The following is a 13,128-nucleotide window of genomic DNA, read 5'->3' on the forward strand; positions in this document are numbered from 1 at the left end:
TAATTTAGTGTTTTTCAGTTATTATATATATATATATATATATATATATATATATATATATATATATATATTGTATTTCTGTTTACTTTATTTTATATATATATATATATATATATATATATATATATATATATATATATATATATATATATATATATATATATATATATATATATATTTATATATATATATATTGTATTTCTGTTTACTTTATTTTATTTCAGTTTCTTTATTTTATGTATTTGCATTTATTTAAAATAGACACATTTATATGTTCTTTACGTAATATTTACACTTTTCTGCTTTAAAAGAACTAACAAGATGTTTTAAATATTTTTAGTTAACGATTATAACCCTGCTCCCAGCCATGTCAAGGAATACTAGGGTACTAACATGGTAACTTGCATACTACATTTTTTTTAATTAAGTGCCTAACTAAAACATGATGCTAGATAACATGGTATTGTCAAGAAACCATGCACAAAACAACCAGGGTAATACCACAGTATTATTTTTTTTTTTTAGTTTATATTACTGGGCTAGATTATGTTTCCCCAGTTGCTGTAGAGCAGGGATTGTGCACCCCCAGGGGTACGCGAGCTGCCACCAGAGGGTGCGCGAGAAGAAAAATGTAATGGCGGTCTGTTTTTTTAAGTGAACATTTCGTTTGTAATCACTTTTATTTTAAATAAAAAACTATAATTTATTAGTTTTCGATGGAAAACTGTTCTTCTTTTATGTACTGCAGGCTAGGCTATATGCGTGCCAACTCGTTTCATTCATTCCATAATATATATTATAAATATGCTTAACTGGCCTAAATTAGGGAAACTGTCAAGTGGGACATCTTATGATAAAGTTGTTAGTCGGGAGGAAAGGGACCAAGAGAGAGTGAGGATTTGACTTGACGCGCAACATTGCAGAAAATGTGCGTTCACAAATGTAGCCTATGTTGATCCAAATATGGAAAGCACTTTCGAATTTAATAATATGAGGTCCTCTCCAGAGATGTTTTGCCACATTTCTTCAATTAAGGATGATTGCTGCGTAATATATGGTGTTTCCATTTGCCTGAACTTCTTCAAGTAAGTCGCGGGGCAAACCGAAAATCCAGCCCTCTCCCTTCACTACTGATACTGCGACTATTCTTTTTTCTATGCGTTCATTCGCTGGCATTTTCCACATTTCTTTTTTTCTCCCTTAAAAGCAAATTTGTCCATTCTGATGCTCAATTTTACCGAACCAATGGCTGTTGATGTTGATGACTATTTGAATTGAATTCTGCCAAAGTGGGGGCTTGTATGTGTTCGTTAAATGCGTAATGTTATGTGAGTAGGTCTGCTCATGTCTGAAATAATATATGAAACACAAAATAATTTAACATAAAAAAAACATTAGGCTAAAGCTCATATTTCGTAAGTACATTTTTTAATTAATGTAAAAAAATTAATTGTAAAACTGAAAAAAAATATATAATAATTGAATTGGTGACGGGCCGCGGGTTGAGATGATGCTGCTGCTAGCTCCATGGTCATTTAATAGGCCAATAGCCTATTGCTCTTCTTTTACGCGGCTGAAAATAACCGTGCTTTCTGTTACTGAGCCTGTGTCTGTCACTCGTCCCTTTAAAAGTGGAAGCTTGTGCGTAGCTTTGTTGCATTATATTGAAACTTTGTTGATGTTTTTATTGTCATGCGTGCTGGTAATTTGCGCATGATTAAACATGACTCTTTATATGGCAATAAAAGAAAGCTTGCGTTGTTTTTTAAGTGGGGATTTGGGGGTGCGCCAGCCCGGTTGGGACATTGAAGGGGTGCGCAGGACTGGATGAAAGCGTCTGGTTGGATTCACTTCCTTGTTGGGATATATCGTATTGGTCTTTATTTGATTCCGCGAGGTTTTCTTCTTGTAAAAGCACGTCTGTGGCTGTACAGACGTCCACTTTGATTTCGTGCGTGGATTCATCAGCATCATCGTGGTCTTCATGAACTTCAGTCTCTGTCTGAATGAATTCTTGTAACATGCTTTGCTCCGTGGCTTCAGGACTCACACAGTTTCACTCTCCGGATCTGACATGGCAAATTTCTCACAGCCGAGCGCTTAAAACATACAGATCAATAATAACACGATTACATCTGATATTTTTACAGGAGATTTGACGGCAACATTTTTAATTAACGTTTTATTTAGGTTTACACTGACTTGAAATTGTTTGACGGCTGCTATGATAAACAGGGCTGTCCGATTCGCAAATGAGTCATTCTCTTGAGCCGATTCTTTTTTAAAGATTCAGTCGAACCGATTCGCAAAGCGTTTGTATTCGTAGCATTTACAAACTGTAGAGATGGTTAATTGATTAATTACCCTTAAAAATTGACCTTCATATATTCGTACTTATTATTAGTATATCCCTGTACCATGGTATTTAATGGGTTCTCCAAAGAATTATTGTTACTACGGTACTATACATTCAAAACACATGGTACTGGTAGGCCTACCTTGTCCAAAAATAACATGCTGCATTTTTGTTATTGCATATTAACAAAATTAACAATAACACCTATAATTTAATAAAACGTTTGTAATGTACCAACCTTACAATGAACATAAAAACAAAAAATTTACCAAATAATTTACACTTGTTTTCGAACCAGTTTATTGAATCGTTTCACTGAAATGAATTATGACTTCCCAACTGAAAAATCACTTGATCCTGTCCCCTGCTGTGTCTGATATGCCTCTGTAATAATGAAAAAAAAAACAATGCTGCAGCATGCTAATTAGATTAAGATTAGGGTATTTTAGGGCATTTCATTGAATAAATGATAGAAAAGTGAATTCTCTCATGTGATATCACTTTCCAGAGTATGACAACATTTTATTCAGGTGTGTGTTGCCTAAAAGTGAGTGACTACAATAGAAACAATCTGTATCTGATGGAATGGCATTTATTGCTTGGCTTTTCACTGGCAAAGTAATTAGGTCATGGTCAGATATAAAAGCGAATGTAACTTGATGGTTAGAAAATTGACCTTGATGAGTCACATAGGTGAGCCTGCAGTTATGCTTACTGAAAGGTTTATGTAACTCATTTTGTTGAACTTTGCTCCGATTAGCTCCAGTAGCTTCAGTCACTGATGCTTTTTGATTTGAGACAATTTTAGATAGGCATGTTAAGTGGGACAAGATGAATATAGATGAATTCACAGATTATCTCATTCAAGCTGAGCATTGAAGAGTCTTATTGTGAAGCATTTGCAATATTGAAAAACAGGTATGTTCACATAACATCTGACTGATAAATGGATTATTTTTATGTATGTTTTCCGGACTATTTCATGGAAATTTTCATCATTTATATTCTTGAAGCTTCATCGGTGATGAGCATTTGAAACCGATGGCAGCAGTCCAGACAGGTAAAGTATCAATGCCTTCAAATATATTGTTTCTGTTCTATCACCATAAACATGAAGATACTTGAGGTTTCTCAGATTGCCACACTTGCTGAACCCCCCGAAGAACCTCAGGACCCTTCTGAAGATCCCTTAGGATTCCTAAACTTGGTGCTGAAGGGCCAACATCCTGCAGAGTTTAGCTCCAACTTTTCCCAACATACGTGCCTGTAATCATGAAGACCTTGATTATCTTGGACACTCGAAGCAGATGTGAACTGTTACTTCACAGAGATCAATGACACATTGTTTCCCACTGACTTGCAATACTACCTGAAGGATGAGGAGATGATGCGATAACTTCTTAATAATGGATATGATGTAGGCAAACGTTTCCATTGTCACCACAATTCCCATTTCAACATGGGGTTTGCTTGGAAGGACATGCATCTACTGTACGTAAACTAAGGAAGCATCATACATAGATCATTTCCAAGGAAGCGTCATGAGTCCCAGAATGCACTATGCCAAGTTAAAAATGTAATTGAAGATCACAGGTTCTAGCAAATATACTTGATTATACTGACTGTAAATATACTTCTTTATTCAGTACTGCAAAATGTACAGAAAGGCCTTGTTTACAGCTGGTATTAAGACAAATTTTGGTTGATCGAATCACAAGTACAACAGATCTTCATAATTCCAGTTTACACCTGCAGTTTTAATGTGTCTCTTGTCTGCTTTCAACCATTTGACATCAAATTGGGAAGAAAATGCTTAACCACACCCTCCAACTGTTAGTTTGCTGTAAGCTAGAGATGAGAGGACGAGAACAAAGATTGTTCTCAATTTTCCATTTCAGTTGGAAATTCATCACCATACTGAAATAAAGTTGGAAGCAACTTCCAGTTCACGCGAATTGATCTGATTGGCCCTCTTCAACAACACATCTCGTAATGTTTAAGAATTAAATCAGTAGGCAGAGAGGAAATGATCTGATGTGGATGTTCAAATACATTTTCGAAGTAGATTCAGACCCTTTTTACCCATGTATTTAATGGTGTTCATGCGTAATCAGACTAACAAAAAAATGCATTTTAATACCATGTAAACAGGGTCAAAGATAGCTCTGTAACTAAAGGAACAGTTCACCCCCAGAAATGAAAATTCTGTCATTACTCACTCTCATGTCGTTCCAAACCCGCAAGACCTTCGTTAATCTTCAGAACACAAATTAAGATATTTTGGATGAAATCCGAAAATGCGCAGCAGAGACGGACATGAAAGAGAAGAAATTGTTGAATTAAATTATTTTAGTTTTCTTTGTGCACAAAATACATTCTCGTAATTTCATAAAATTAAGCTTGAACCACTGCTGTCACATGGACTATTTTAACAATGTCCTCACTACCTTTCTGGGCCTTGAACGTGTCAGTTGTGTTGCAGGTGTTGCGTCAATGCAGGGTCAGAAAGCTCTCTGATTACATCAAAAATATCTTACATATTTATAATATATTTTGGCATCTTAGCAACATGACATGAACAATGTCTTTTCCAGTGTCCTTCGTCCTGTCGGCACTTGGCAGTCATTGTGTCCCTGCTCACTTGCATAAAATTAAATCTTTGTTGCATATTTACTGGTCACTGTCACTCAAAATACCTCAAGCACCACCTCAATATTGGAAATAAACAACTTTCGGTTGGTGTCTTATAATGAAATAAGTATTTCAAAATTAAGTAATACATTACAATATTGAGTTACTCCCTAAAAAAAGTAATAACTTATGTTATTTTTTATGGAAAGTAATGGATTATGTTACTTTTGCGATACTGTTTCCCACATCAGGTGGCTGTAGCTCGTCTCTTTCTGTTTAATATAGCAATCACTGGTTGCAGTCCACTTTTGGAACAGAATAAAGATACTTTAATCGAACATTTATTTATTTAGTAACAGATTCCAAAGAAATTGCATCCCCCTCTGCTCATGTCTGAGATCCATCCTGGAGAAACAAAAGGAGTGGGAAGAGATATACACCATCTAGAGTGAGTTCACTGGGTTCACATGTAATTATTAATCTGTTCAGCCAGTCTTTTTATGACATTTGGAAGTCTCATTCTGGGTCAAGTGAAGAAACTTCTGCAAACTACAGCTCAGTCTCAAAATGACCAAATGCATATGTAAAGATAGTACCTGTTCTCTAGCAACAGATTGATGGTTCTCTAGTCACAGGGAATAAATAATAGCTAATAGCTAGTAGACTAATAGCTTTTGAATTTGTTCCATCCCCTCTTTCATCTGGAAATCAAAAAAACATATGACCATTAAAAGACTCTGTAATACCATTATAATGGATACTTTTCCACCTCCGATTAAAAATGACCTGCTGTACAAGGAATATGATCTGAATTAATCAATACAAACATAATGAAATTAAGTTTTTTTGTCTGAATTTTCTTTCACTGAATTGTACATATTGTGTTATGTACTGTACATTATTGTCAGTTATATAAATTATTAATTAATGTAACAATTGTTTTTACACAATAACTGTTTATATACCAAATTTGTACTGTTTGGATTAAGTTTTAGAACAAAAATAAAATTTTATAATGCTAATTGTATTAATGCAATATGGTGAATCCTATATAGTACAGTGATTAAAATGATTTTGCAACGGTCTTGGATATTATATAAAATGTACTTTCATTCATATGTCAGTTTGATAGTGCCAGTGTGCTATTACCACAGTTTATTTTCATTTATACTGTTTCAGCTTCTAAACTCCTTCTAGATGCATCTAGAGTCAGAACAAAGCTCTATTTTTGTCATTGGTTTAAAAATGTATTTAAAAAATTGGAGATGAAAGAGTAGGATAATAGACATTCACTCATAATCACCAAACCTGAAATTTTAAAGACAGTTTATAAACATGCTGTTAATTTGAACTCAAATTTGTATTTATGCTCACATTCGTAGTTATTATTTCAGAATCCAACCTTGTAAAGTCCAGTTTTTATTATTTTATTCATTCCTTTCTGACCATGTAGGCCGAAATCCAACACATTGCCCAATACTTGAAAAAGATTAAACATTAAGACAACTGAAGCATTTGACTTTCCAAGATTGTCTTCTCTAGTTATTCACTGAACACATGGTGGCTATAATGCAAAGACTCTGGGATTTCCCCAGCTGCAAAGTTATGCCTGCACTGTACACAGTATATCAGTAGCTGCACACTGTATGGGTCAATTACATTTATAGAAGGTTATAAAAAAAAGTTTGAGTAATTGCAGTAATTGTTATTTGATGTACTGTATTAACGTGAAAACAATGGTAAATTTGTAAATTATTAATTCAAATAACAAATGCTTATTTGCTAGCTGTGTAAAAATATGTATTTTAATGCACATAAAAAAATCAAGTGATTATGTGGTCATTTGACTTTAATGGTGTGCATGGCAAAGACCAGAGCAGGTGAACGCCAAATTTAGATGCATGTCTGTTGCTGTTTTGAGCATTGGAAAGGGGTGGGGGGGGCACTCAAGTTCAGACTGATAGTAGCTAAAGCACAGTAGTGAGAGACGCGTGATTTCACTGGAACTGTACTTCACAAGGTGAGACTAGAGCCTTTGTTTACTGTTCGGTGAAGTGTGAATGATTCACTGGAAGTTGTGGACAAGTGTCGGTTGTGCATGCTCTAGTTCAGCATTTCCTTAAAACTAATGCAAGGTCAGTTTTCAGCTGTGCTTATGTTGAAATCTGCTTGTTCAGCTGTGAGGACTGTAAAAATTTAAGTGTTTCTGTGAAAACAGCTACTTTGAAAGACAGACGAAGTGAATTCCTCTTAACTACAGCAGAAGTGTCTTTATAGAAACTGATTGGTCACTTCAACCTTTCTGTTATATGACTAAAGTCTCATATTAATAAACTATTCTGAGAATCTGGTGTTGGTTAAAACAGTACACTTGACATCAAAGATGACTTTTATAACGCATATCAGAAATAATGTCAATAAAATCATTTTATTGCTCGCCACGTGTTCATATAAAAGGTTTTTATTTACCTCCAGGAAAATGGATCCATCAGGTGACCTAGAAGAGGATGATGACCTTTTTGATGCTGCAATCCAACTGAGCATTCAAGAGTCATGTAAAGACATCGCCTCTCTCGGAAGGTTCGATGTTCACATAAGAAGTTGCTTTTTGGAATCTTGAAATAAAGCAAACATATCTTAGTAAACATTACATCCACTTTTTCTACCTTGCATATAAATCCAGTGTGGAACATCAAAAGATCTTGGATGCAATTTTCCGAGGTAAAATTCCCAGCAGATTTTATGTTTGCTGTAAAACAATTAGATTAAAGAAAAAAAAATACACATTTTATTTTATTGAACCAAGTTGTTAAATGATGATAATTAGCTAAATGTAAAGTAATTTCATCTGGCCCCACAGGTGACCTCTTTGCTCTGCAGGAGCTGTCGGACTATCCTGCCGCATTCACGGAGGTGGATAGCAAGGGGTGGTACCCAATTCATAGAGCTGCTGTCCAGCAATCTGTGCAGGTGCTGGAGATGGTACCTTATGGTGAGCTATATTAAAAAAAAAAAAAAAAAAAAAAAAAAAAAAAACAGATTAATTCTGAGTAACATACATTTTGGACACAATATTGCAAGATACTTTGACCTATTTTGCTCCTACAGTTAGAATATTCCCAAACAAAGTCAGAGCAGAATCAACCATTGCCACGGAGCAATACACTGAATGCATTGAAACAGGAAAAAAATCATTTACATAAATGATTCAATGACTGATAAAAGTAACTTGTTTAAGTTCCTGAATTAATAATGGTTTTTGAACAAATTGGTTGAGTGAATAATTCAGTGACTCATTAAAAATAACAGTTGCTTGTATATTTTCCAAACGAACAAAACAAAATGACTAAAATTAACTGTGTTAAGTTCAAGTTTCAAGTCTTATATATTCATACAACACTCAGTGGTTTGGTTGAAAAGGTTCCTACAGGTTGAGTTTAGAGGAGGAAACCGCAGATGGAGAGACGCCACTGATTTTGGCGACTCAAGCTGGGCTGGTGGAGATTGTTAGGACTCTGCTTGAGCACGCAGCTTCACCCAACAGAATAAACAGCAAAAATGAATCTCCTTTATTACTGGGTAGGTCTCATTTGAAATTTATTTAGTGTCTTTAGTACCTTCATAATAAGTTCTTGTGTTCTGTCTTATGAGCTGTAAGAACTCAGTTGAAATCGCCTTTACACTTATATCACGGGGGGCATCTGTGAATCAAGCCTGCCCTAAAAAGTGGACTGCCATTCATGAGGCGGCCAAGGTGGGCTGCACTGACATTCTTACACTGCTACGGCAACATGGAGGGAACGTGTCGGAGACAGAAGAGCATGGAGTGACGCCCATGGGGATTGCAGCAGAGTATGGACAAGCAGAGGCACTGGACATCCTTATTCACTATGGTAATACTATTTAACCAATGTTCCTAAAAAAAAATTGTTTACACAGATTCACATTATACATTTACATATTTATATTAAATTAACACTAAACCATGATGTCCTCCACACCAACAGGTGGTGATGTAAATGCTCAAGCACCGAATGGAGACAGTGTGCTACATGATACTGCTGGCTCTGGCAATCCTGACTGCATTGAACTTTTACTTCAACATGGAGCTGATCCCAACATCGCCAATCTTTCCTTACAGCTTCCCATCCACTGGGCAGCATACAAAGGGAATTACCTGTAAGTTTTACAAAATATGCTTATCCTTTGCTAGTTTCATCACTCTGATTTATAACTAAAATTAAACTGGACTTTGGAATTGGAAATCGACAGTATTAGCCTTGCAAGATTTGCCTTTATACTACAAATGTAATGGAATTCACCTCAAACTCCTAAAATTTGCATTGAAGGTTATGGAGTAACTAGTCCACCACTCTTTTAATGTTTAAATCTAGTTCTCTTTACAGCGCCTTAAGAATGTTAATCCCAGTAACCACAAGGACAGCCCTCCGTCTCTCAGGCCAGAGCCCAATTCATGCAGCTGCAGATGGAGGCCATGTCCGATGCATGGAACTCCTGGTGGGCAGAGGTTTCGACGTCAACGCTCTTCTAGACACAAATGTTTCTGAGAAATATGGAGATATGCGGAAGACCGCTTTGTACTTTGCGGTCTCCAATGGAGATGTGACCGGCGTCCAGTTGCTGTTAAACGCAGGAGCCAAAACGGACATGGATCCCCTGCACTGCCTCCTAGTGGCGGTGAGAGCTGGGCGGTATGAGATTGTCAGGATTCTCCTGGCTAGCCAAGCAGATGTGAACTGTTACTTCACAGAGGTCAACGACACAGTGTTTCCCACTGCCTTACAATACTGCCTGAGGGATGATATGATGATGGACTGCTGTTAAATAGTGGCTATGATGCAGAGAAATGCTTCTGTTGTCCTCATGACTCAACATTGGGTCGTTCCTCAGAACATTCCAGTGAGAAGGTTCCAGTAAGTTCACCCAAAATGTCTGTTCCAAAACATAGTAAGTTGCCAATATATACACATTCTAGATGTTTGTTCTCAAACTCCATTAATAATTTGTTCTCAAACTCCATTAATAATAAACCCAAGATGGCGAACAAAACAAGAGAAATGTATTTATGTAGACATCATTCAGTACTTAAAAGTATCCAACCAAACTTTAGAATTTTTACCCAATATTTGTATTTTTATTCAGCTTAACTGACTTTATGCTACTTTGACAGCTTTATCTTAACAACATATTAATAGGACACGCTACTGAAATCAAACACGAGTCGAGTCTCCAGCTCAGTATTAAGTCAGTCAGTTTCTATGAAGTGTTCCAAATTTCACCCAATCTTCGCACTTCTTTGCTAAAATGCTGTAGCATTAGCTTAGCAAAATGCTAACAGTAAAATGCTAAAAATCATAAGCAGTAGATAGCAAGGTAACTAACTAGATTTTGGAACAGAGCTAATGGATTTTAAGCTTACTAAACTCTGAATGAAATGTGTTTTTTTTATCAATGTGTGTGGTATATGTATCTTTACTTCTGTCCTTATCTGTTGCATGTAGTTTTGTGATTTCATCAGCGTCTCTTGGCTAGTGCAGTTCTCTGGAAGAGCTGTGCGGGTTCTCCTCGACTATGTCAATCATGTTATTATCTGCTCCAAGCTGAAAATGGTTCTAAAGAGGCATAAAGAGTGGACTGAAATTGCAGAAATATTGGGTGAGTAGCATAAACAATTCTAGCATGAACACTTAAGCTATACTTACTAAAATAAGGATGTAATTGGATAAGATAACAACATAACACACACAAAAAAACTTTCTCAGGGAATCCTCGTAACACCAATGCAGACTTGCCATCAGGAGAGAGATGACTCCACTAAGGCTGGGTGATCCAAAGTCCATAAACTCGGGTCCTTTCCCACCAGGACTGAAAAGCTACCTGATGTACAAAGAATATGATTTGTATGGACGAATCATGTATCAGGAGTGATGGTCTCTCAGGCTAAAAGTTAAGGAGAAAGCACTTTGAGTTTTATTCAAATTAACATGAGGTTGACATGACCAGAGCTTTCGCTATGTCATGAGTTCAAAACACTTAAAATGTGAATGTTAAGTGTTTTTAACACTTCACATTGAACATTACTATGTGAATTTTGCATCTCTTCCAAAGGACTTTGCCTCCAAAGCAATGTCTTGGTGCTATTAGTGCAATAAAATAATGTTCTGGCTGACAAAAACATGGTTTAATCAGATAAAAATAAAAATGTTGATGCCTGTTCTATGACGTAAGACTGCTTTACATTCAGTTCCCACCTACTAGTGAAAAAAAAAAAGATTTTCCATTTGTTTTCATTTTAACTTTTAATACAGCACATGCACAACAAAGACCAGGGGTATTTATTGTGTTTATTACAATGTACATAAGATTGCATATCACACCCCAGTGCTTCTAAACTGTGGTTATAGAATGATCTGCATCGTCACAATTGAAGTAACTAAAGCAGGTCATATCTACTGTATTTATAGCTTTATGCCCTGTTTACATCAAGCATGTTCGGCAATCTGTCAAGCAGAAACCTTTGACTTATGCATTATCAGAAACTCACCACCTAACCTTGTGATAAACTCTCAGAAACATTAGATGCATTTAAAGTTTACTGTATACTTATCTGTGCCTGCTCAAGTACATCTGATAATTTCATTTGATAGAGATGGTTACAGATGGATAGCTTTTGAAAAAATGTGAGCATATCATGACAGTGCAATGTTTGAGTACTCTTCGCTAGGTTATACACACATTCAATTAGCTTTGGTTCATTGGTTCTGGAGGCCCTGAACTGTCTAGTTTACATTGTTCCTAAAAGAAATGTTGTAATATTGCATGCTGGTAAATTTCCAACAATCAGTGTATTTGAAAAGAATCTGGTAAAAGTAGTTACTGCACAAATATGTAATATCAATTCTAAAGCTCCAGAGGTTTTCTGATATCTGCAGAGCTGCTTTAGAGGACAAGCTAAGAATAAAAGGTAGCAGTTTAATAAATCCAATCTATTTGGTCACTCTACTTGTATCTACTTATTAACTTCAAAACCGTTGGCATTGATAGGGGTTAAATGGTGTTACATGAGATTCTTAATGCATCTTGAATCTTCCAACTTAGTACAAATTAGTTTAGTTTTAGTGGTATCCCTAAGGGGCAGTTTCTTTTGCATTTTTGGCCAACAGCTGCTGACAAGTCTCACCACTACATCATATGCAGATACTCTGTCCTGCACCCTCCTCCACTTAAGTTCCTTCACCAGCTTCCTAATTACTAACCGTGTATCTAACACGTCCAGAAGCCTCCACTAATCCCACATTCAAGTATCGAGGCAGCATAAAAACTCATACTCACAAAGGAGATATGGTGTTACAAGTATGAGCAACTTTGGGTACCATAAACAGCTTGGCAAGTATGAGGACATCAATGTAGATTAACTTCTGGCCTCCCTGACTAATGAGGAAATCCAGGATCTGGAAAAGGTTATGGCTGAAATTGAACCCGATATGAACATACCCACTGGGCTAAGGCAAGAGGACCAGATGGCCAAGCAGCCAACAGGCACTTTTAGCTGAGAGGCTCTGCTGAAGTACTGGGAGTTCTTTTTGGAAAACCAAAAACCATGGAAATCTCAGGTCTCCACAAGAAGTTTTCTAGCTTGGGGCAAGAACGTCTGCAGCTTCCTTAAATGGTTAAATATGTCTTTAAATGTATAATTAATTCTAAAGTGAGTGAGTTCTGTGAGCAGTTAATTTAAGGCAGGCGTTATCAATACTTACTTGTGGAAGGCCACCACTTTGCGGAATTTCGCTTCAACCTGCTCCAATTGTTTTAACTCCTCAGAGATTCAGAGTCGGAACTCAGTCTAAAAATCCTACTGGGAACTCAAAATTTCCAACCTCCTAGTACACATGGAATGTAGCATAAGTATTGGATGTACTTTATTTGAGGGTACAATTAAGGGAGGACTGTCAAACACAGCACCTGGAGGGCTTGAAGATTTTTACCCATAAGTTATGGATAGCTTTGGTTAGCTTAGCTTAGCAACATTGAAATGAGAAGTTCCCAATTTTATAGAAAAAAAACCACTATCAAATAACATTTTTATTTCTTCAAAGAGAGTTCCGAAGAATGCAGCATAA

At 36.3% G+C, this 13,128-nt stretch overlaps 1 pseudogene; it reads left to right on the forward strand.

Moving 5' to 3' along the window:
* Positions 1–7,466: 7,466 nt before the first annotated feature.
* LOC132124817 (ankyrin repeat and SOCS box protein 15-like) lies at positions 7,467–11,224 on the forward strand (annotated as a pseudogene).
* Positions 11,225–13,128: the final 1,904 nt, after the last annotated feature.

This window comes from Carassius carassius, chromosome 43 (genome assembly GCF_963082965.1).
Source record: "Carassius carassius chromosome 43, fCarCar2.1, whole genome shotgun sequence".
Classification (NCBI taxonomy): domain Eukaryota; kingdom Metazoa; phylum Chordata; class Actinopteri; order Cypriniformes; family Cyprinidae; genus Carassius; species Carassius carassius.